Source organism: Elephas maximus, chromosome 5, assembly GCF_024166365.1.
Source record: "Elephas maximus indicus isolate mEleMax1 chromosome 5, mEleMax1 primary haplotype, whole genome shotgun sequence".
Classification (NCBI taxonomy): Eukaryota; Metazoa; Chordata; class Mammalia; order Proboscidea; family Elephantidae; genus Elephas; species Elephas maximus.
In genome coordinates, this window is record NC_064823.1 from 108615068 (window position 1) to 108639845 (window position 24778).

The 24778-nt window shown below is 38.5% G+C and overlaps 1 protein-coding gene across 1 annotated transcript in view; it reads left to right on the top strand.

Annotated features, from left to right (window-relative positions):
• Nucleotides 1-24778, top strand: part of SCFD2 (sec1 family domain containing 2) — a 554994-nt gene that overhangs the window by 268378 nt on the left and 261838 nt on the right. The window lies entirely within an intron of this gene.

Sequence of the window (24778 nt, forward strand, 5' to 3'; positions counted from 1 at the left end):
CAGGGCTTCATTATAAACTTTGACATTATTTTCTGTCTTCACTGAGGCATTTGAAGTTGTGCCAGAAGAAGACCTGCCTTTTCTATGCTTAATCTCACAGCTGTGGGTTTGCATGATTCATTCAGAAACAGTTTGAATTATGAATCTTTGCATAGCCATGATAGTTTAATGAAATCTTACTGTTTTTTACAAATCACTTTCAACATTGGTGTAGTTTACACCTGGTACATAGAAAATATAGTTTTTCAGAACACAGAATTGTTTTTAGTAAAACCAGAAAGTTGTCTTCTATAATTCTTGAGACTCGCTGGGTTGGGCCTAAGGTCATATGTTTTTCTGCAGGGAACCTGTGTGTCTGTTCATTCATCCCCATCTGTTCCTCCCTCATCCAAATTTTATCCTCACAGCGTGCTTTGTCAGAATATCTATAAAAGCATCATTTTAATAATAAGCATTTGTACTGTAATCCTAATGAGCTTCCAATGCCGGATTTAATCAAGATAATTAAATTTTGCTAGCATGGATAGAAAACGGTTATTATGGCTAATTAGCTAATCAGATTAAGAAACCATTTCTCTCTCTCTCTCCCCACACATGTATGATGCATGCACACACATTTGTTTTTTTATTTATATAATTTATTCAGCTTTTAATCATTGTCAAGGTACTTCTGGCTCTTAGTAATCTTGGGGTCATTGCCACAAATACTAGTATTTCTAAAATGTAATGAACAGTAATAATAATAAAAAAAAAACAAACCTGTTGCCATTGAGTCAATTTCGACTCATAGCCACCCTATAGGGCAGAGTAGAACTACTCCATAGGGTTTTCAAGGAACAACTGGTAGATTCGAACTGCTGATCTTTTAGTTAGCAGCCAAGTTCTTAACCACTGTGAATAGCTAATGTTTTTTATGCACTTAGGTACCAGGCACTATCCCACAGGTTTTACATATACAAATTTATTTATTCTTTGCAGGAGCCCCAATTAAGTGGTTGCTAATTTTTTTTTTAATTATACTGCATGGAACAGATGAGAAAACTGAGACAAGTTAAATAACCTGCCCAAGATCACCTGGGTAGTAAGTGTTGGTAATTCATGTGCTCTTATCTACCACAGAAGTGACCACTTAGCAGAAGTGAGGGCTAACAGTCCTGGTTCCTAACATGACATATAAGGGAGTACTGTTATTATCTTTTTCCCTACCGGCTCCGGCTCCCTGATACACATTCTGGTTTCCTTTTAACTTGTCTGCATCATCATTTATCTAGGTATTTCCCATAGTTCCAAATCAACTTTTTCTTTATATTTTTCATGTTCACTGAGCACTAATGACGTTCAATTCAGTGTCTTGTCCAGTGTTTTATAAACAGTCACATACCTTTTATCCATAAAAACCTTTTTTATTAAGGCAGAAAAAAAAAAAAACCTTAATAGATTATCACCCTGTAAGGAGGTATTTTGTGACGAAAAGGGCTAATGCATGTTCAGTGGTCACAAGGTAAGAGTAACATGATGATAACTTACTCTCTTCTATTTCACCTCTCAGCTTTGTCAGGTGGGAGAAAGAGATTGCTGAAATAGTCCTATGTGTTTATTACCTTTGTGATCTGGAAAGCTGATGGAGACTTGTAACCATTACAACTTCTTTTTATCTAACATTAATGGTAGTAGTAGAAGTTATAGATGCAATAGTAGTGGTACAATTTATTTAACGAATATTTATGGATACTTACTGTGTGCCAGGCACTGTTCTAGGTGCTTGGGATGCATCGGTGAACAAAATAGACCATGATCCCATGGACCTTGCAGTTTAGCTGGAGGCGACAGACAATACACAATAAACATAAAAAATAATAAATGATAGGGTATGTTAGAAGATGACTGGGGCTATGGAAAGAGTAATAACACAGAGGAGTAAAGGGAGTCTGGAGTGTGTGCGTGTGCACGCATGTGTATGCACATATACACATACATATGTGGGTAATATTAAATAGAGATGTCAGGGTAGGACTCATTGAGAAGGTGAGATGTGAGCAAAGATTTTAAAGAAGTAAGGGAGTTAACCAAGTGGCTGTAAGGTGGAAGAGCTTTCCAGGGAGAGGGAACAGTTATGGCAAAGACTCCAAGGGAGGAGTGAGCCTGGAATATTCAAGGAACAGAATGAGCAAAGGGATGGCAGGGGCGGGGGCGGTGGCTGGAGAGGGGGAATGTAGTAGCAGATCATGGAGGGCTTATGAGCCATCTTAAGGATTTTGGTTTTAACTCAGAGTGAAATGTAGAGCCATTGTAGGGTTTTAAGCAGAGGAATGACATAATCTGTCATACTTTTTTAAAGGATCACGCTGTCTGTTCTGTTGAGAAGAGACTGAAGGGAGGAGTAAGAGTAGAAGCATGGACATCTGTTAAGAGGCACGTGTTAGAAGGCTCTTGGAGTAATCTAAGTAAGAGGTGATGGAGGCCTAGACAGGGATGGTAGTGGTGAAGGAGGTTAAATGAGATCATGTTCTGTATATGTTTTGAAGGTTATGCCTAGAGGATTCCCTGGTGGATTGGATGGTAGGATATAAGGGGGAAAACACAGTATCAAATATGACTCTAAGGTTTTGGTTTAAGCAACTGGAAGGTTTGGAATTAAAGTCAGCTCGGAATTGACTTGATGGCAATGGGTTTTGTTGTTGTTTTTGTTTTTTGTGGGGACAGGGAAGGCTATATGTGAGAAGTTTTTGCAGGAAGAACAGAAGTTCACCTTTGGACATGTTGGATTTGAGACGTCTTTTGGACATCCAAGGCAAAAATTTAAGAGCTGTTATAATGTAGATGTTATCTAAAGCCATGAGACTGAGTGCAATTACCAAGAGTGACAAAAATGGAGAAGAGAATAGGACCAAGGACTAACCTTAATTGAAGGGGAGAAGAAAGGAACCAGCAATGGAAATTGAGAAGAAGCAACGAATGAAGTAGGAGGAAACCCAAGAGAATATGGTATCTTTAAAGCCAAGTTACCATTACCTGTCTGTCAGTTGGTCAGATTGTGGTGACTTGTGTGTTGCTCTGATGCTGGAAGCTATACCACCACTATTTCAAATACCAGCAGGGTCAACCATGGTAGACAGGTTACAGTGGAGCTTCTAGACTAATACTATGAAGAAAGACCTGTCTATCTACTTCCAAAAATTATCCAGGGAAAACCCTATGGATCATAACAGAATATTGCCTGATAAAGGGCTGGTAGATGAACCCTGTAGGTTAGCAGGCACTCCAAATACACGCTGGCCACAACAGTGGACTCAAACATACCAGCAATCATGAAGATAGCACAGGATCAGGCAACATTTCATTCTGTTGTATGTGAGGTTTCTATGAGTTGGAGCTGACTCAATGGCAATTGACAGCAAGGCCAAGTTACAGTATGTCAAAGATGCTGTTAATAGGAAGGAACCCTGATGGTACCAGCGCTTGAGAGCTCAGCCGCTAACCAAAAGGTCAGCAGTTTGAATCCACCAGCCACTCCTTGGAAACCCTACGGGGCAGTTCTACTCTGTCCTATAGGGTCGCCATGAATTGGAATCGACTCGATGGGAATGGTTTGGTTTGGTTTTGGTTTATTAGTAAGAAAACAGGAAGGCTGAATTTTGACCACTGTATTTTCCAGCATCGAGTTTGTTGGTGACAGATGCAATAGCAATTTGCAAAAGCAGTTCAACCAGTGAAGGGGGAAAAGCTTGGCTGGAGTGAGTTTAAGAGAGAACGGGAGAAGAGAAATTTAAGAGAGTGACTACGGACAACTCTTTGAAAGACTTAGGCTATAAAGGAAAGCCAAGGAGTATGGTGCTAGCTGAAGGGGAAAATGAAGTCAGATATATATATATTTTTAAGATGGAAGAAATAGAAGCATATTTGTATGCTGATGGAAATGATCGAGTAAAGAGTAAAAGAAAATGATGATACTGGGGAAAAAAGGCAGAATTGCTAGAGCCACATACTTGAGTAGACAAGGAAGAGTGGGATGTAATGCACAACAGAAGGGTTAACTCTAGTTAAGGGTGAATTAAGGGTTATAGAGTAACAGCCCCACTTACAAACAAGGAAATTGAGGCTCAGAAGATTATGTGGCTTATCTAAGGTTACATCCCTACTAAGGCTGAACTGTACCTACACCTACATCTTTCTAACGCTGTCTTTTTTCCCCCTCTCTCCCCGGGCAAGGTGTGTAAATAATTTTAAGACGGTAAAGATAGTTTTAATGCTATTGACTTTTTTTAGTCACATAGTTTAAAATCCAAAAGTTTCACATGTGGTGAAAAAGCTCCCTCCCATCCTGATCCCTCTCCCACCCTGTTATTGTTCCTAGAAACTAATGCTGCAGTTTCTTGTAGAGATAGTCTATATATTTACATACAAAAACGTGTATTTTTCTTCCCTATATAAATGATAGCATTGATTATGCCTTGCTTTTTTCACTTAATGTATACTTTTGCATATCATTATGTAAGGAGCTTTCTCTTTCATGTTCATGGTTGCATAGTATTCTGTTTATGAGTGTGCCATAATTTACCTAAGTCATCTCCTTTTGTGATAGCCATTTAGGTTGTTTCTAATCTATTGCTTTTACATAGTAAGTAACCTTGTAGATGCATGATTTCATACCTGTGAGTATGTCTATAGGATATATTCTTAGAAGTGGAACTCCTGGATCAAAGGCTCTACACATTGGTAATTTTGACAGATATCGTCAAACTGCTCTCAGTGGAGATTATACCAGTTTTTCTCACATCAATACATTCCACTCTCCATCCAGCGGTCAGAGTGAGCCGTTTAACTTAAGTCGAAGCATGTCATTCCTTCAGCAACTATTTGCTGAACACCTACTATATGATAGTCAGTGTTATGAGCACTGGTGTAAAACCTCTGCTCAGAACCTTTCAGTAGCTTCCCCATGTGAGTCAGCAAAAAAGCCAAAATCCATACAGTTGCTACAAGGCACTTCATGATCTGGCTCCTCTTCTTCCCAACCTTTCAACAGTCTCTCTTATTCCTCTGCCCCTACCTTACTTCAGCTGCACTGACTCCATTGCTCCTCTTCAAACACACTGAGTATGCTCCTGGTACAGGGACTTTACCTTTCTATCCTCTCCTCCTTGGATACCACTTGGCTCACATTCTTACTTTCGCCAGAGCAGCCTTTCTGGCCAGCCTATATAAAATAGCAATAATCCCCTCCCAAAATGGGCCTTCCCTGTCCTCCTTAGTCCACTTTATTTTTTTCTTATCACCATTCAAAGTACTATATTTTTACTTTTGTCATCCCTCTCCCCTGGAAACCATTAATCTGCTTTCCATATCTCTAACTTTGTCATTTTTAGAATGTTGTGTAAATGGAATCATATAGTATGTGACCTTTTGAGATTGGATTCTTTTCCCAAATGCCTTTCAGATCTATTCAAGTTGTTGCATGTATCAATAATTCATTCCTTTTTACTGCTGAATTGACTTGACGGCAATGGGTTTGGTTTTTTTTTATGGGTTTAGTATTCCATGGAGAGTCCCTCGGTGGTGCGAACAGTTAACCTTCTCAGCTGCTAACAAAAGGTTGTAGATTTGAGTCTACCCAGCTGTGCCTCAGGAGAAAGGCCTGGAGATCTACTTTCAAAAAATCAGCCATTGAAAACCCTATGGAACACAAATTCTACTCTGACACACGTGGGTTTGCCATGAGTCGGAATCTACTCTATTGTAACTTGTAACTGGTAGTATTCCATGGTTCATATGTATGTACCACGTTTGTTTAACCATTTACTTGTTGAACAACATTTTGATTGTTTGATTTTGGGCTATTACAAATAAAGTTGCTATGAACATTCATATACAGGTTTTCCCGTGGGTATAAATTTTCATTTCTTTAGGATAAATGCCCTAGAGTGTAATTTTTGGTTATATGTGTTTAGTTTCTTAGGAAACTGTCTAACTATTTTCAAGTGGCTGTACCATTTTCCATTTCCATTATCAATGTAAGGTCGTTTCCCAATCGTAATACAAATTCATCACATTACAGGCTGGGACTATGTCTTTCTGTTTCTGAATATACATTTCCAGCACAAGGCCTGGCATATTGTATTCTACAAATATTTGTTGAAAGAAGTGAAGCACAAATGTGAGCTGTAATTTATACAGTACATCATGTGATCATTTCTAATTAGTTTGATTTCAGTGGGCTTATTTTGCATGTGTAACATTCTCTTGTAATGTTCGTTAACTTTCTTTGTGGTTACCTTGAAATTTACCCCTATCTTCCTAAGTTTGACCCATCCTTTTATTACTTGATATTGCCTTGACTTTCTCTCCATTTGAAAGTTCTGTACCCATACTGTTTATTCCCCATTTGTTTTTGGCATTGTTGTCATTTACAGATTGATCTCCCTGGTTCCCTGTTGTAAATCTTTTAGTTTTGTTTTACCTTTGAGAGCTCATTACTTAGGTTGGTATCTAGCTGATGCTGTTCTGTGTCCTAGATTCAGGTTGTTATCTGATGTTGTTGATTCTCTAACTGAAGGACTGACTTTAATATTTCTTGTAAGTTTGGTTTGGTCTTTACAAACGCTTTTAATTTCTGTTTATCTGGAAATGTCCTAATTTCATCATCATATTTGAGAGAGAGTTTTGTAGGATATAGTACTCTTGGTTGGCCAGTTTTTTCTTTCAAGGTTTTATCTATGTCATTCCATTGCCTTCTTGCCTGCATAGTTTCTGCCGAGCAATCAGAGTTTAGTCTTATTATTTCCTGTTTGTAAGTGACTTCAATTTCCTCAAGCTGTTCTCAGGATTCTTTCTTTGTCTTTGGTTTTGGAGAGTATGATTATGATATGTGTTGGTGACTATGTTTCGGGACCTATCCTATATGGGGTTCATTGAGCTTCTTGGATGGTCAGCTTTTTGTCTTTCATGATACTAGGGAAGTTTTCCATCAGTAAATCTTAAGTTATCCTCTCTGTGTTTTCCATTTTCTCCCCCTGTTCTAGAACTCCAGTTACACGCAAATTTTTGCTATTGATTGTTTCCCACATAATTCTTAGGTTTTTCTTCATTCTTTTCTCTGATTTTTCCTCAAAGTGGCATCAATGGATTTATCTTCAATTTCACTGATTCTGTCTTCTGTTGATTCTGTTTTGCTCGTAAAACCTATTGAATTGTCCATTTTTGAAATTTTGTTGTTTATCTTTTGCATTTCTAATTGCTGTTTTTGTATGATTTCTAGTTATTTATTTTGATGGTTTTTTCTTGTATTATTTTCCTGAATTCTTCCATCGTTTTGTGTTTTTCCTTGATTTTGGCTATGTTTCAGTTGGTTTTGTCTGTTTTTTCCATTATTTTGTCTATTTTTTCCTTAGTTTTGTCTCTCTTTTCCTTGGTCTCTTTCCTAATCTCTTGAAGAGCCCTGAATATTAGACTTTTGAATTCCATATCAGGTAGTCCCAGTGCCTTTTCTTCTAATAGAAGGTGATCTGGTGCTTTATTTTTGTCACTTGCTGGAGTCATTTTGTCCTGCTTTTTTGTATGTTTTGATATTGTCTGCTGCCTCTAAGACATTCAGGTATTATTTTCTTTATTGATTGATTGTAGGTTTATTTGTTTTATCCTGCTTTTTTGTTTTGTTTGATTATGTCTGGGGGGGGTGGACCGGGTGTGCTTTGTTGCTTGCTTATCTGTGGGCATGATAGTTCTCACTGCCTTATCTGGGTAGGGAGGGCCAGTTACTCAGCTATGGTGTAGCAGGGCAGGTCTGGCAGGAGGGGGTGGGGCAGGGATGGGCGCATTTGTCTGCGGCATAGCTTGGCGAAGCCAGTGGGGTGGGGGGGCATCATCAGGCCACTTTCACTCAGGGCTGTGAGGCGCAGTGGGGCAGAGCTGGTAGTGAGGAGGATGTTGCAGACCCGATTTCTCTTAGGGCCACAAGGCACAGTGAGACAGAGACAACAAAAAGAGGGGGAATGTCACAGGGCCAGTTCTGTTTGGGGTTATGGGGGATGGCAGATCAGAGCTGGCGGGGAAGGATGTCACAGTGCCAGTTCCACTTGGAGCTGTGGGCACAGCAGGGTGGAGCCAGTGGGGAGGATGCCAGAGTGGCGTCAGCTCTGCTCAGGGCCACTGGGCATGGTGGGGTGGAGGAGCGAGGTAGGAAGGGGGTGAAGGGAGGGGTGGATGAGGCTGGATAGAGGAGAAGGGTAGGAGGGTTTCGTACTATGGTCCCCAACAGTCAGGGCTGCCCAGATAGGGTGGTTCATACTGCTATTCACCAGAAGAGTGGGGGTTGTAGAAGCGTGCTCCTCTAGTTACCATGTGAGAGTGTCTGGGCACTTCCTTGAGCTGCAGCCAGCAAACATAGTCTTACTTCACTGTATGGGTGTTTCCACTCTTCCTCTGTCTCCTAGTGGGAATTCCATGAAGGTGCTTTTATTGAGCTCTTGGTGCAGGCTTATTGGCTTTATTCAAAGATGGCCACACTGTGTTGTGCTGGTTGATAGGGAACCTCCACTCCATATCTCTACTCATTTGCTGTTTTCTATCAATTTCTTCTCAGTGCTTCTGATCTAATACTTTTCCCTTCATTGACTGTTCAGGTTCCAGAATTGACTTCTGTATCTGTTCTACTTGGTTTTTCGGGTATTTGTTGCAGAGGGATGGCTTAGTGCATATGACTAGTCCACCAACTTGGCTCTCCCTCCTCTTTTGTAAAGTTGATGTCTCCTTTTTTGTCACACCTGCCTAAAACCTTCAGTGATGTTGATTTTGACTGTGTAAGATTTGTATTTCTTTAATTGTATTTATATTTCTTTCCTGTTTGGGTCTTATGGTCCTGTCCCACATTCTTCTTTGACGTATTTATTTAGCAAGCACCAAGATTCTAGAAATGCAGAGTAAAGGAGGCTTGGTCTCTGCTCTCAAGAAGCTTCTGTCTTATGAGGTTTAATTGTTTAATCATTGCATCTTTAAGAATTTGGACATCCCAGCAAAATATAAAATAAAGGAATTTTTTTAAGGATAAATTATAGGTTGTTATAATTGAAAAACAAGTGTGACCTAGAGTGTTGTAAAAGGAGCCCTGGTGGTACAACATTAAGCTCTTGGCTGTTAACTAAAAGATTAGTGGCTCGAAACTATCCAGCGGCTGCACAGGAGAAAGATCTGTTGATCTGCTTTTGTAAAGATTACAGCCAAGGAAACCTTATGGGGCAGTTCTACTCTGTCACATGAAGTCACTATGAGTCAAATCAATTTGACAGTACCCAACAACAACAACAGAGTGTCTTAATATTGAAAATGTGATATTAATAAAATGTATTATAAATACCAAACTCTATAGCCATATACTTCAGAGCGCATTTCTTCTCCCAGGAATCCTCAGGTCTGTCTGTGTTACGTCACAGGTCACCAAAGCAGTATTTATGAAAGTTGTAGCTACCAGACTCTGAACGGACTTTAGGGGTTCTAAATTTGAACTGCTGAAGGTTGAACTAAACTGCCATTTTCTGGAACAGTAAGTCATAATTAACTTTTATCTAGCAATCAAATTTATGTAGATATCTCTGGAGAAAGCAATCAAATTTATGTAGATATCTCTGGAGAATTATATTAATATTTTTTAAGGTATTTTCCAGAATCTGGATTACTGGAAGTCCCATCAGAGACAATATATGCTTGAGGGATTTTTTTTTCAGCTTTTTTACATTTTGAATCTCTTGTTAATATTTATTTTGGGATCTATACACCTCCCTAGAGCAAGGCTTGTCAGATTTCTTCTTTTGTCCGTTATCCTCTTTTCCCTACATCCTGAGAGTCAAGTCTTTATCCTTAATGGACAAGATCTCTCTTCCATCTTAGAAAAACTCACAGAATCCTTCCCATCCATTATGAATATCTCTTTTACTTTGGATCTACCAACTCTCACCTCTCTCCTTTCAACGGTCATGAGAAACACTAAGTTTCCTTTCCTGAGCCCGTGGATTTAAACTTTACAAATCTCAAGGTTTTCTCTCTCATGTATGAATGGCTGTATTAGTATAATGTAGTATAAGACAGCACAACACCGATTTGTATAATCTCTCCCAAATTAAACAGTATGACATGGCAGTTATAAGAGTGTGGTCTTAGGGTCACATGATGAATCTGTGAAGGAATGTGCAGTCGTGAAGATTAGAGGTGAAAATCTGTGGTTAGGCAGACCTGAGTTTTAGTCCCTGATTCCTGGATTTAGGCTAGTCTCTTAATATAAACTTCAATTATCTCATCTGTAAAATGAGAATAATAATAGCAGCTTATCTCACTGTATTGGTATGAAGCTCAAAGGAGATAATAATATATCTAAAGCTCTGAATACAATACTTGGGACATTTCAGTGTTTCATAAATATAGGCTTTTAGTTGTAAGCTTCATGAAGGCAGGGACGTGGTGTGTTTTATTTATGGTTTATACCCAGCACCTAAAAACTATGCCCATGGTAATTTTTCCACAAATATTTGCTGAATAAGTGAGTGAATAGTTATTAAAGATCTCACCCTAGAATGCTATTTCTATGGTCAGTATTCTTTCCCCATTCCAAGTCCCATGCTATAGGCGTTTTCATTCTAGTGCATTTCTTTTCTATCCAGATTTTATGGTCCATTCCCACATTCTTCTTTCACTTATTTATTTAGCAAGCATCAAGGTTCTAGGAATGCAGAATGAAGAAGACGGTCTTTGCTCTCAAGGAGCTTCTGTCTTACGAGGAAATACAAGTAAACAGGTTGTTTCCTAAAAAGGTGTTCCCTTCTGGGTAACTTTCCTTCCTCCTTCTAATCTCTTGTGGCATTTTCAATGAGTTTAACATGTGCATTTTCTAAAAATCAGTGCCATGTACCACTTGAATCCAACAGAAAATCTAGCAGTTAGTAGGGAGATGTTTATTTTCACATTCTTATTTTTTGCTTTCTTGCCAAAATAGTTTTCACTTGTTGTCCTCTCTCTGGCTGGCTTGCAGTAGAATTGTAGATAGAAAGCAACAGATGTCTGGGAAGAGGGTTTCGCAATATCCCTTGGGCCTAGTGAAATCCTACTTGCCACCCAGAAGTCGCAGTTTCTAACAAAGCTTCTCCAGCTTGTTTTCCATTACAGAACTATACAGTGCTTGAAAGTCACCATAGCATATTTCATTATTACCAAAGTGAAGTCCTGGCTCTTGTAGTTCTCTGTAGAAGAAGAACATATATAGAAGAAGAGCTATATATATTGGCACAAATATCTTTAAAATTAATTTTCTTTTAATGGTTGAGAATGTTTTGAAATGTAGCAGGGGAAATATGTTTCTACAACTTCACTTCTTTAGAAATGATGGCGAGCAAAGATATTCTATGAATTAATAACATTAGTATTTACTCCAGATGTAGGTTCCAAAACTAATTTTAAAATATGAAAATTTTACAAGCAGATTGGCCATCAAGAGATGATCCTAACTTCTATCCATTGGCAAATAATTTGCTCAGAATTATTTTGATGCCTTGTCAAGTATGTTTGTTCTAACTTGTATAGAAAAAAAATTTTTTTGTAATAGATGACTTGTGACAAAATGGATTTACTGTCTCCTATGAAATTTTTTATTTGCCCGTTTTGTAGATATTTGTCTCTTTTGTAACTACAGAATGAAACAGGGCAATTTGACTTTTTTTTATGCCAGTAGAGGAATTGTAAACTGTCCCTTCTCCAATTATTTTGCCAAAAGTATAACTGTAAAAACCCCTGGATTTTAATTTTCGTTACTTTCTCAAAATGAAAAAAATTCATAAAATTTTTTTGGTTAAAAAATTCAGCATAATTGGATTTCATCAAAATTAAATGCTTTTGTGCCTCAAAGGGCACTATCAAGAATCATTCTGAAACAGAAACATAGTAATCATCCAGAGTTCTGATTTTCCCCTGAGGTCTTATTAAAAGGTAAAAGTCTTAAGTGTAGTAATTGTTGATGATAGCAAATATTCCTCCCAGAATAAAAAGGACAAATTATACAGAAACCACCTAGACTTTGTTGACCCCCCGCACTAAGAAAATTGCCTGGAATTCTACTGTAAGCGTGGTAGATTTAACCATGCATTGTATTTACAGGGCATTAGGAGGTAGATTGTGGTTTGCAAAAAGTAATTGAAATAATGTTGTGGATACCCCCTGAAGCTGGAACTATCACATAACTTACCCTATTTTATCTACTCTAAGATACATATTTCTTTCAAATTTCAATATCTCTCAGATGTATCTTGCAGTCAGTAGGTGGTGTCTTGGTGTTAATGAAATACGGTAATTTTGTATTGTGTGTGTTTGCTTTTAATGCCTTTCTAGAGTGGTTAGCCATACCAGATGAACTCTTCTATTCCCTAAGGGCTATTTATATTAAAATATCGTTGACAGTGCATCCCCAGTGGTATGTTTATTTTGAGGCTTTGAAACTGAGTTGTTGACATATCTCCTAATTGAATAAAAAAATAGTTCTCAGAGGTTAAATGAAGGCTTCCCACATCCCCTCCCAGTCTTTTTGTATTATGAGTATTAAGCATGATTGCCTTTCTTCATTTCTTTATGGGCCAGAGAGAAAAGGGCCCTTCAATATGTCCTACTTTCCCTTTTGTAACTTTGGGCCATTTGAAGAGGTAAGTGGAAAATAATTAAGTTATTTGAAAAATCCTGCTTCTACGTATGCTGTTTTGCTTAGAAACTTTGAGTACAAAGTCATTAATGTTTATATTATACAGAATAATTTTTTTTTTTAATTGCTGTGAGAACATATTCTAATCATACCATAAAATCCTATAATACAACAGAGTTAAAGTTTTGTCCAAGTATCTAAGACCTTTGGAACCAGAAGGCCTTGGATCCTGGGTGGCGGTTGAGAGGATATTGATAACCCATAGTCTGCGAAATGTTCGCTTTACCCCGTAACAAAGAGTGAACCTGGTAATTATAAATGGTGATACTTTTTAAAAATTTAAACATGAGATGAGAACTCAGAGTATACTTAGGCTAAGGAACAATTGTCAAGGGTAGTGGAGATGGGAGGAGGGTATTTTCCTTATTAGAACACTTGGTTCTCTGTGATGGTGTCCTTTTACAGAGGCAAAGCTGCATTGTCATTACCTTTAAACAAATAGTTAATCCTAACCATCTGTCTATATGTGTTATGCAAAAAGAATATCTAACTATTCCCACAGTGAGGAAATGAGCTTCTTCATGTGTATATTAAAATGTATGTTTATGTATTTATATCTTATTTTATGTGTTTTCTACATAGCATAGATATCTATCTGTATATGCCATATAAGCATCAAACATCCCCTAGGGTCTTATATCAGTGGTGATTTGTAATGAACAGAGTGACTTTCTCATGCTCTTAGTTAAGAATTTGAAATTGGATCATAAATTCACATTTATAAAGCATAGTGTAAGAGGTAGGGGAGCATTTAGTAAGAGCCTAATAATGGTTGTGCCAGGAATTATATGAAGAATGTTAATTATTGGGTGCTTTGAATAACTTTTATCCAAAGCACTCAATAATTACCATTCATGGAGCCCTGGTGGTGCAATGGTTAAGAGCTATGGCTGCTAACCAGAAGATTGGCAGTTTAAATCCACCAGCTGCTCCTAGGAAACCCTGTGGGGCTGTTCTACTCTGTCCTATCACTATAGGGGTCAGAATCAACGTGATGGCAGTGAGTTTAGTTTTCTTTCTTTTTTTTTTTGTTTTTTGTTTTTTGTTTTTGGATAACTTTTACTTTTCAGTTTTCATTACTATAGTCGTAAAAAAAAAATCTCTTGGGTGCTTGAGTGACCACATGTACTGGACAGTCTCTCTCTTTCCACTTTCTTGGCAACACTGCTCAGACTCCACCCTAGTAAAAAGAGGAGTAGCTTTTAGAGAGTGGGGACAACTACAGGAAGTCAAAGAAACTCTGAGTATTGACTCTCCCTACCTCTCTCTGCTGAGGCATTATAGCTGGTAATGTTACACACAGTCACATTGCAGGGTATCACATGGAAAACCTGTTGCAGACCTAAGATAACTCTGGATTCTTGTTTGATTTACAGCACATTCTGTGTACAATCTTAATCCAGTGGCTCTAGTAAAAGAACAGTTTGTAGCCATCTGGCAGATTTTTTAATTTTATGAAGTAATGCAGCCTTGTGAACAAGACCATAGATACTGGAGTCAGATCACATGGGTTCAAATTCTGTTTCCACCACTTACTAGCTCTGTGGTCTTGTGCAAGTTCCTTAACCTCTCTGTACCTCAGGATTCCTGTCTGTAATGTAGGGCAGGTCATAGCATCTGTCCTGTAGCCTTATCATTGTAAGTCAAATGATAAATGTGAACTGCTCCTGGCATTAACAGCAAAAATGCCTAAGGAAATGCATCTTGATTTGCTGTAGAAGGTAGGACTTCCAATTTGGACCCTATTACTATAGACAAGGAAACCCTGGTGGCAGAGTGGTTAAGAGCTATGGCTGCTAACCGAAAGGTCAGCAGTTTGAATCTACCAGGCGCTTCTTGAAAACCCTATGGGGTGGTTCTACTCTGTCCTATAGGGTTGCTACGAGTTGGAATCAACTCAACGGCAATGAGGGTATGTGTGTGTGTATTAGAGACAAGCACAAAAATACACAGAGTAAAAATTGAAAACTTGAAGTATTTTATCAGTCAAATAAAAAATGAATAACTTTTTAAATTATGGATTATCTCTTTGTCAAAATGAAAACTTTAAAATTGGACTTTGCCACCAATTTTTCATTAATAATTAATTTATGGCTGCTCATTTTCCATTTCTAGAACAAAAGTAGGTTTCTGGCCTGTAAAGACTTTAGTGATTTGCATTATTTGCTATGAACATAGGATAAATTGAGGATGAACGCAATTTAGTGTAGTACAAAGAATACGAGCTTGGGCATATAAAGACCTAGTTTTAAAATTTGGTTCCACCACTTACTGCCTTGTGATTATAGGCAGGTACTTAACTTCTCTGAGCCTCAGTTCCTTGTTGGTAAAAGGAGACTAGTAAGGCAACAGTACAGCACAAATAATGGTGCCCTCCCTTAAAAAAAAAAAAGAAAAAGGCTTCTAATTTCATCAATAACAATTCCTGTTGACAATGTAAAGGATATAAAAAAATCAGTGAAGGGTTATGGCGATTCTGGTGGTGATGATCCTTATTTTAAACGTGCTGTAGCTTGACAACGACCATGGTATACCTGGCTGAGCCCGGCGTACACAAGTTCTCATGCAGAGTTTTGGCCTGAAAAGCGAGACTTACAGTGTATATCATTAGAAAACTGGTATATGTTTTAGATGTAAAATCCAGTAAACTAATAATGATAGCTAATTGCATAACCTTTTGCGAATTGCTTAATTGTCGTAGGTCTCATTCTTGATATGGGATGGTCGCACTACATGACTTTCCAGAAATAAATGTCAATGATTCCTGGAAAGACAGACATAGCTTTAATGCCATAGAAAAGACTGAGCATTTGTCGAAGCAGGATATACCAGAGTTTTCCATGATTTGTTCAAAATACTTGTTCAGATTTGATATGAGAAAAGCAAGAGTAAAAATTAGATCTTAAAACTGAAATATGACCTATTAAATATTGTCAAGCACTTAAAGGAATCATATTAAAAAATCTCAAAAGCCCTCATCTACCGTGGGCTTCAGAAGAACAAAGAAATCAGTCTAGAAGAAATACAACCAGAATTCTCCTTAGAAGCGAGAAGATGGCAAAACTTCGACTTACTTACTTTGAACATGTATGTCATCAGGAAAGACCAGTCACTAGAAAACAAGGGAAACCCTTAATGAGCTGTATTGACACATAGCTGGAACAGTGGACTTAAACATACCTACTGTCATGAAGATGGTACAGGATCAATGTTTCGTCTTGTTATACATAAGTTCGCCATGAGGCAGAGCCGACTCAATGACAGTTAACAACAGCAATGTTGAAGCAACTGCATGTGGAAAACTCCGATTTTTATTATTTTTACTGTGATACTGTGAGATCTTAGAATTAAATGTGATCACACTTAGGCTGGTTACCTACTTATGTAGCCCCCAATGCTGTTTTCCTCAAAAGAACAAAGGAAAGTTCCTCTTTATAGGAGGGAAATACAATGCAAGCTCTGTGATGATGGCATTAGATTCTAGTACATACGCATCTTAAGGTGGAACTGCATTTCTAAACCTTTTCTTGGCATGCTTTGAGCAATCTAAAAATGACTTCTGCTGCATTTAAATGAGTATCACTGCAATGCCTGTTGTATCTAGATTCTACCCTGCTGCTGAATGTAGAAATAATTTGTTCTCAAAAAAAGGCAAATGGGGAAAAGAAGCCTATTGGATAAACCTAAGTGCAGCTGCCGGTAGCCTGTTCTAGACCAGTGTGGAGACATGCTGCTGAATTGGTCTGGCACAATTTAAAGGTTCATCACATTTGATTGACAATTATATTTAAATGCTTGGAGTTGGCAGGTCTTTTTTTCCTCACAGCTTTTAAAATTACTCCTTTTGCCACTGATTGGTCAGTATCCCTCATTTTCCTCTTAATATTTCACTAACACCTCTACTCCTGACAGTAACGAGGACACAACGCCAGCCAGATATCAGCGCTCACTCAGCCTGGCTGCGGCTGGGGAGCAAGGCTGACAGAGAGCTGGGGAGCAGAGGCTTTTCGTAAATAATGGTGTGTCCTTGTCAGTGGTTTTGGCCCTTGCAGGATGGTAACATGTTTCCGTAGCAGATGGGTCAGCTCTGGCCTGCCATTCTCTGTCTTTTGAACTTCCTGTCCAAGGGTATGGTTTTCATCAACCTTGATGCTGTAGAGAACACCTACTTTATAAGACTGAATCTTTTTTTTTTTTTTTTTAGCCCAAAGAAAATAACAGAAAGTTTTTGTGTATAAAAGGTTTCTTTGGAAAGGACTAAAAGGGGGTGAAGTAACCAGCCCAGATGTCTAAATGAAAAGTTGTAACTGTGATAGTTTTTTCTTATAATTCAAGAAAATTAAGACTGAGGGGAGCAACCCTTTCTAAGCTCAGATTTCATTAAATGCCCTTAAGAAATTATACCTTTAGCTGTAAAACTGCCTTCCCCTATTTTTTTTGTAAACAATCCTTGCACATGTATGTCATTTTGCCCACTCGTGTCTACAAATCTTCTGGCAGGAGAAAAAAAAAAAGACTTTTACCTTTTCTTTTCAGCATCTTGATCTCATTTTCAGAAGGACAATCCAAGTGCAGTGTTTGTGGGGGGTAAGCAGGGGCTGGAATGCTTGGTATGCTAGGCTCATTCCAATGATACTTACTGCTGGGGACTAGACGTGGCTCCAGTAAATTATAGGGACCCAATCAACCTTATTAAAAAAAAATTAGACCCATAAAAATTAGCTTTATCCAAGCAATAGAAAGTGAATACGTTTCAAAGCTTTGTGCATTTCCAGAGGGAAAAATAGCACATGTATTTCTGTCATGTGTGTCAAGTGGAAACATAAGTCTTCTACTTTAAGAAATTCTAATAGGTAAAACCAGATTCTTGGTGACACAGTGGTTAAAACACTCAGCTGCTAACTGAATGGCTGGAGGTTTGAACCCAACAGCCTCTCTGCACAAGAAAGATGTGGCAGTCTGCTTCCAGAAAGATTAAACCAACCAAACCAAACTCTCTGTCGTCAAGTCAATTCCGACTCATAGCATCCCTATAGGACAGGGTAGAGCTGTCCCGAAAGGCTTCCCAAACTGTAAATCTTTACGGCCACATCTTTCTCCCAAGGAGCAGCTGGTGGGTTTGAATCTTCAACCCTTTGGTTAGCAACCGAGCGCTTAAACCACTGTGCCACTAGGGCTCCTTCCGTAAAGATTACAGCTATGAGTTGGAACCAGGTTTGATATGGAAAAATACAAACATTAAAAGCAGAAAGTAAGTGGTGATTACACACCGTCCTACATTTACAAACATACTTTCTGATTATTATTATGTGGCAACGAGAAGCAGTGGCAAACTGTTAAGAGTCAATAGAGATAATACGATTTACAAATGTTTAAGAAACAACTTTGTTGAAAAACTTGGCAACGAATATTGGCGATGGTTGCACAACATGATTAATGTAATTGGTGCCACTGAATCATACATGTTAAAAATGTCGAATTGGCAAATGTGTTATATATGTATTTTACAACAATAATAAAAGAATGTTTAAAAAAGGATTTTGCATATGTAGTAAGAATGTGTAACACAATCAGAGAGAAACAGTCTCTCAGAAATTTTAAATCCAAATAAATATGATGGAAAAATATAATTTAATTAATTGAAATATGATTCACATGTAATTTTTGAAACAAAGAAACATTCCTCCACGCTGGTGCCCTGAGGACCACCAGAAAATCAAAGCTCATCTGCTATACCTGACTAATTTGCTTAAGAGGGCCCACATGTAAAGATGTTGACCCTGAAACCATTAAGGAAGGCTTTTATGTTAGAGGTAAAAGTAGTCCCTTCCAAAGGTGAATTTTGTTTCCATTTGTGTCTGAATATTTAGCAGAAGTGATGAGAAGCCTAAGCCCCGAACAGCGCTTGTCCAGCGTGGCCTGTGTTGTAGGGACTGTGCTAATGTGCTAGAACAGAAAACAGAGAAGGATAGTACTTGGAGCAGGAAGAAAGGAGAAAGGACAGGGTAAGGAGAAGTGGCCGTGGTGGTCTTTAGGAATCATTTGGTAAAAAGAATCAAAAACCCATCCAAGGTCTCAATCCACCTGGATCAAAGGAGAATAAAGAACACCAAGGTCACATGATAACTATGAGCCCAAGAGACAGAAAGAGCCACATGAACTAGAGACTTAATTCATCCTGAGACCAGAAGAACTAGATGGTACCTGGCCACAACCGATGACTGCCCTGTCAGGGAGCACAATGGAGAACCCCTGAGGGAGCAGGAGATCAGTGGGATGCAGACCCCAAATTCTCATAAGAAGCCCAGACTTAATGGTCTGACTGAGACTAGAGGAATCCCGGCGGTCATGGTCCCCAAACCTTCTTTTGGCCCAGGACAGGAATCCTTCCCGAAGATACCTCATCAGACATGGAAGGGACTGGACAATGGGTTGGAGAGAGATGCTGATGAAGAGTGAGCTACTTGTATCAGGTGGACACTTGAGACTGTGTTGGCATCTCCTGTCTGGAGGGGAGACGGGAGGGTAGCGAGGGTTAGAAACTGGCAAAACAGTCATGAAAGGAGAAACTGGAAGGAGGGAGCGGGCTGACTCATTAGGGGGAGAGTAAATGGGAGTATGTAGTAAGGTGTATATAAGTTTATATGTGACAGGCTGACTTGATTTGTAAACTTTCACTTAAAGCACGATAAAAATTATTAAAAAAAAAAAAAAACCCATCCAAACTAGATCAAGTGAAAGGGGGACTGATTATAAGGAAAAATGGGAAATGTCAGGGAATCCAGTTGCAGGAAGTACAGCCAAGCTTAAGAGGAGCTGGGCCATCAAGCATTCAGCCTCAATGAGACAGTCTTGCTCGAGGACGTTTTCTTGTCTTGCTTCTCTGTACACATTGGTCCCTTCTCCTCCTTTCAGACCAGCATTCACTGCTTTGCCCTTGGTTTCTGCTTCTCCACATGCTCAGTCAACTCTCTGGCTGTATCCTACACGATCTTACACTTCATTTCTCCACAGCTAACTAAACCAATTTCAAATTCCCAGGAAAAAGAACTTGACTAACTCAGCCTACGGATGAGCTTACCTTGGATCCACCAAATATAAAAAATTATTGTGGATTGAGTGCTTACTGTGTACCAAGTCCCAGGCTAAGCATTTTACCCATAGTTTGTTGTTGCTGTTAGTTGCCATCAAGTCAGCTCTGACTCAGAGCAGGTCCACATACAACAGAAGGAAACGTTGCCTGTACCATCTTGGTGATCTTTGGCATGCTGGAGTCCATTGTTGCGGTCATTGTGCCTTCTGAGTGCCTTCCAACCTAGGGAGCTCAACGTCCAGCACTATATCAGACAATATTTTGGAGTGCTCCGTACGATTTTCACTGGGTAATTTTTGGAAGTAGATTGCCAGGCCTTTCTTCCTACTCTAAGTCTGGAAGCTCCACTGAAACCTGTCCATCATGGGTGACCCTGCTGGTATTTGAAATACTGGTGGCATAACTTCCAGCATCATGGCAACACACAAGCCACCACTGTTTGACAAACTGACAGATGGGTGGTGATTACATGCCCTGTCTCAGTTAATTCTCAAGCACTCTATCCAATCCCGCAAAAATAATACCAACCTCATAGGGCTCTTGAGAGGATAAAATGAGATAATGTGTTACAGTAAAGCACATGTCACAAAATCTAGCCTCTAAGAAGGGGTTCACCAACATTAACTCCTAACGGAGATAGTATGAATGAATGAAGCCTTGCTGGATTAAAGGGAAACACTCCAAAGACCTGAGTTCTCATTGTGGTTTTTGCCAACAACTAAGTGTCTGACTTCCATAGGTTTCTACTTGACCAGATTATAAGATACTATTAACTTTTTCAGGTATGATAATGGCATTATGGTTGTGTTTTTAAAAGTCTTTGTCTTTAAAAGAAATATGATCTGAAATAATTTGTGGATAAAATCATATGATGTCTGGGATTTACTTCAAAATAATTTGAGAGGGGCCATGAGTTATTAACTGTTGAAGCTGTGTCAGGAATTTTATTATACTATTTTTTCTATTTTCGTTTATGTTGGAAATTTCCCAAAATAAAAAGTAAAAATCAATAGATTGGAATAAGATCACACACGTCTTTCCAACTCTAATATTTTTTTATTCTACTCTTTGGCACAATATAAATCTCAACCAGTATTTATTCTGAATCTTCAGCTAATATAACTGGTTTTTGAGTTTTATGCAACTGGGATCTTTTAAATTACAAAATAATGTGAGATAATTAGAATACAGTTAATTATTAGCCCCGACTGTCCCCTTCCCCAGATTACCACTGCTCCTGCAGTAATCAGGATATCTTTCCACATGCTTTTCTATGGCATTACAAACATTTACAGATATAGATATACCCATAAACGCATAGCCGTTGAGTTGATTCTGACTCATAGCAACTGTATAGGACAGAGCAGAACTATCCCATAAGGTTTCCAAGGAGCGGCTGGTAGATTTGAACTGCCGACCTTGTGGTTAGCAGCCAAACATTTAAACACTGTGCCACCAGGGCTCCAATATGGATGTAGATATATCTATATATAGATATAGATATGTAGATATAGATAGGCTGTGTTTGTTTTTGTTTCATTTTTAAAAATTGAAGTATCTGTTTATCACTTATTTACCCATACATCAAGTACATCCCCCCAAGAAGTAGACATGGATTAACTCATTCTTGAAATAGTTGCAAAATATCCCATTGTCTATATATTAATTAGGGTATAGGTTTGGCTTCTCTAAGAGTGGCTTAAACTGTAAGAGAAACTTCTCTTGCAACTAATAGTCCAGGCAAGAGAAGTCAAGGGTTAGATGGCAGCTTCAGGGTGTTAGGGACCAAGTCTCCTGATTTATTGCTTCACCATTCCTAGAATGTTACATCTATCCTCAAGGTCCAGAATGGCTCACCACCAGGTCACATTCTAATGAGTGGGAAGGGGATAAGGGCAGGAGAAGGCATGCCCCTTCCCATCAGTGTCCACACCCCGAAGTTACTAACATTACCTTCGTTCTCCCATGTCCCAGAATTTAGTCACATGGCCACACTCTTCCATTATTGACAGATACTCAAGTTATTTCCTTTCTTATTGCCATTACAGACAGTGATATATTGACGTTCTTTTACATAGATTCTATGTTCTTGTACTGTTACTTCAGTAGGATAGATCCAGAAACACAGAAGTGCTGTAAACCTGCATTTTTACACATTATGAACCAAAACCCTTAAAGAAAATGTTGGAGTTGGGTACGTATTTTAGTTGATAAAGACCTCTAGTTACCTCTTGATGGCACTGTCTCATGCTCAGCCATCCTGTTTTTGACAATGTTGCCATACTTTTCTAGTTATGTTTGGATAATTATTTAATATTTTATTGCATTTAATTCTTATTTATGAAAAACTAGTGAACAGTGGAAAACTGGAGGTTTTGCTATTAGTGGCTACTAGAATGTAAACTTCCTGAGAGCTGGATTTTGTCTCTTTTGTTCTCTGCTTTACTCCTAGCACCTAGCAGAGTGTGACACATAGTAGGCTCTCAGGACACATTTGTTGAATGAATGAATAAAATAAACAAATGAATTTTCATCAAGGCAAAAATGGAAATGATTAGGAGCACTAGAAATAGTAAATCTTTAGACTAAATTAGATACTGTCTTTAAGCTAATCACCTGGGTGTTCATTCGTGAAAGAAAAGAAGAAAATTAAATGAGATATATAAAATGCTAGAAAGATGCCACTGAAGATCATGCAACATGTAGTGAGGTAGTGATAGAGAGGGCTTTAAAATTATGAATGCAAAGTTATATCAAAAAATATTCTAGTGTTTCAAATGCGAATTTTATATGTTCATGGCTTGTTGGTAGGAATATAGCCTGTTAAAGACATCTTTTACAAGAAGAGAAGGTGGATTAATATTTCATGACAAAATTTTTTAAAAGGTTAAGATCATCAGAGCTACTGCTACAAATCCCTATCAGCATGTCTTGGTTCTCGATACTAAAATCCCTCTCTCTTTCCTTAGGTAGGTAGGTAGGTAGTTAGTGTGTGCCTTTTTCATCCTTGAAACTATTCATCTCTGTTAGGTCAGGCATCATGTCTATTTGGCTTATCATGGTATCCCCAGCCCCTAGCCCAGTGCCTGGCACATAAAACCAACAAACCAAACTCATTGCTATCAAGTCAGTTTTGACTCATAGCAACCCTATAGGACAGAGTAGAACTGCCCCCTCGGGTTTCCAAGGCTATAATCTTTACAGAAGCAGAATGACACATCTTTCTCCCATGGAGCAGCTGGTGAGTTCAAGCTGCCCACCTTTCGGTTAGTGCTTAACCACTGCACCACCAGGGCCCCTTGCCTGGCACAGAGTTGGTGCTTAATGAATGGTGAATAAGTGCAGGAAAGACTACTTAGTAGTTTAATTTTCATTATTATGTTTAATGTTCATATTAGTCAATATTCTTTAGGTAGCAAGTAACAGAAACCCATCTAAGACCAGCTTCAACAAAGACGAGGATTTTATTAGGAGAAGGGTCAGTCCAGGTAAAGACTACAGGAGCCATTGCAGCACTGGACATCTCAGAGACTAAAATTAGGGTCAGGATTGCTGACAGAACTCTGTTACTTTGTAGAGACAAGAGTTGTCTTGTCCTGTTTTTGTGTGTGGGTGGTGATCTTTTAAGTATCTGAGAGCCCTGGACTCATACCCTAATAACTCAGCCACAAGGGAAGAAATTTCATCCCACCAGCTCCAATTATAAAGCTATTGTGGAAGCCCTTGGCCTGCCTTGGATTGTACATTGAGAGTAGGATCTATTACCAGAAGAAAGATGTGGGTAAGGGGGAGAGTAACGGTGGTGATAGGAAAGCATTGCATATTAAACTAAAGAATTTTTTTTTTTAACTTTTTATATTTTAAATAATCATGTGCAAATTACATTACTACACCCAGTGCCGTCGAGTCAATACCGACTCATAGTGACCCTACAGGACAGAGTAGAACTGCCCCATAGAGTTTCCAAGGAGCGCCTGGCGGATTTGAACTGCCGACCCTTTGGTTAGCAGCCGTAGCACTTAACCACTACACCACCAGGGTTTCCAATTACATTACTATCTGGGACAAAAAAGAGAGTAGAAATAATTTTAATATTATTAAGAACATTTTAACATCTAAAATTTTATTCAGTTAAATGGAAATAGAATTCCCCTTTTAGAACATGATTCTTATGCCTAGCTTGTATACATTTGACTTTTTTACATGTTCTTAAAACAAATTTTTTTTAAAAATAGGAGATGCCTGTACACATACTATAGTCATTGGAATAGTAATAAAAGCATGGGGTTGGGAAAAATTCACCTTGGTTATATTTTTCACTTCATTGTTAACTTTGGGCAAAAGACTTACCTTAAGCCTCAGTTTTGTTGTTTATCTGTAAATTGATGGAATTAAACACTCTATTTCCTTCACAGATTGATTTTGGAGATTCAGAAAGACAATGAATGTAAAAAATGGTTGATTATAAAGTACAAACATTAGATGGTTATTATTGTATCCTACATATATTTCTAAAGTGATATTCTTAATTTGGGGTCTATTACAAGCAAATTTTATGTGTTTGAGTTGGTTAAGATTGGTTCAACTGTGAGTGAACACTAAAAATAACTGTGGCTTAAGCAACATATAAGTTCATATCCCTGTCAAGTACACAAACTCCAGAAATAAGTATCTGAACAAATGTTGTGGCTCCATAATCATCAGGGACCTAGGCTCTTTCTGTCTTGTTCTACTTTACGAAACATGTGGCTTCCTTCTCGTGGTCCAAAATGAGCTCAAGCTCTCAGCTGTCGAATCTGCATTCAAGCCAGCAAAAAAACAGGAGAGGGAGGAAAAGTTTGAAAAGGCTGTGCTCCCTTACCTTTAAGAATACTTCCTGGAAGTTGGACATTACCCTTAAGCTTGAATCTCATTGGCCAGGATGTAGTCACATGGCCACACCTCACTAAAAGTGTGAC